Genomic DNA, 1,141 nt, shown 5'->3' with positions numbered 1-1,141 from the left:
AAAAAAACCCTTAAAAGCAAATGAACAAAGGAGAGCTGTACTGGAAACACTTAAAATTTAAAACTAGAGACTCTCAGAATATGAATTTTCCCCACTTCCTTCAAAATCCAGCTTACCCAATTAATATGTTTTCAAAGAAAAAAAGAAGGAAGGAAGAAAAGAGAAAAAAAGTAAAAGAAAATACTCTAATGCTGAAATGCTGAGAGTGGTTTCTATGTCTGAACTGTCCAACACAATAGCCACTCGCCACATGGGGCTCGTGAGTACTTGAAACAAGGCTTAGTACAAATTGAGATGTACTGCAATTGATAAATACATCCTAGAATATAAACTATCAATTACATTGATTTCAAGAAGGGATGATTATACTTTTTTTTTGGAGGCGAGGTCTCTCTTGACTAGGCTGGAGTGCAGTGGCTGGATCACATAGCTCACTGCAGCCTCAAACTCTTAACTCTTGGGCTCTAGCGATCCTCCCACCTCAGCCTGCAGAGTAGCCAGGACTACAGGCTCATGCCATCATGCCTGGTGTATTAGTCAGGGTTCTCTAGAGGGACAGGACTAATAGGATAGATGTATACATGAAAGGGAGTTTATTAAGGAGTTTTGGGCCAGGCGTGGTGGCTCAAGCCTGAAATCCCAGCAATCTGGAAGACTGAGGTGGGCTGATCACCTCAGGTCAGGGAATCAAGACCAGTCTGGCCAACACGGTGAAAACTCGTCTCTACTAAAAATACAAAATGAGCCAGACATGATGGTGCATGCCTGCAGTCCTAGCTACTAGGGAAGCTGAGGCAGGAGAATCGCCTGAACCCGGGAGGCGGAGATTGCAGTGAGCCGAGATTGTGCCATTGCACTCCAGCATAGGTGACAAGAGCAAAACTCCATCTCAAAAAATAAAATAAAATAAATAAAGGAGTATTGGCTCACACAATCACAAGCTGAAGTCCCATGGTAGGCCGTCTGCAAGCTGAGGAGCAAGAAAACCAGCCTGAGTCCCAAAACCTCAAAAGTGGAAAAACTGCAGCTTCAGTCTGTGGCAGAAGGCACAAGAGCCCTGGCAAACCACTGGTGTAAGTCCAGGAGTCCAAAAGCTGAAGGTGTCCAAGGGCAGAAAGCATTCAGTACCGGAGAAAGATGA

This window comes from Colobus angolensis, unplaced genomic scaffold, assembly GCF_000951035.1.
Source record: "Colobus angolensis palliatus isolate OR3802 unplaced genomic scaffold, Cang.pa_1.0 Scaffold534, whole genome shotgun sequence".
NCBI lineage: Eukaryota > Metazoa > Chordata > Mammalia > Primates > Cercopithecidae > Colobus > Colobus angolensis.
This window is presented reverse-complemented; position numbering follows the sequence as displayed.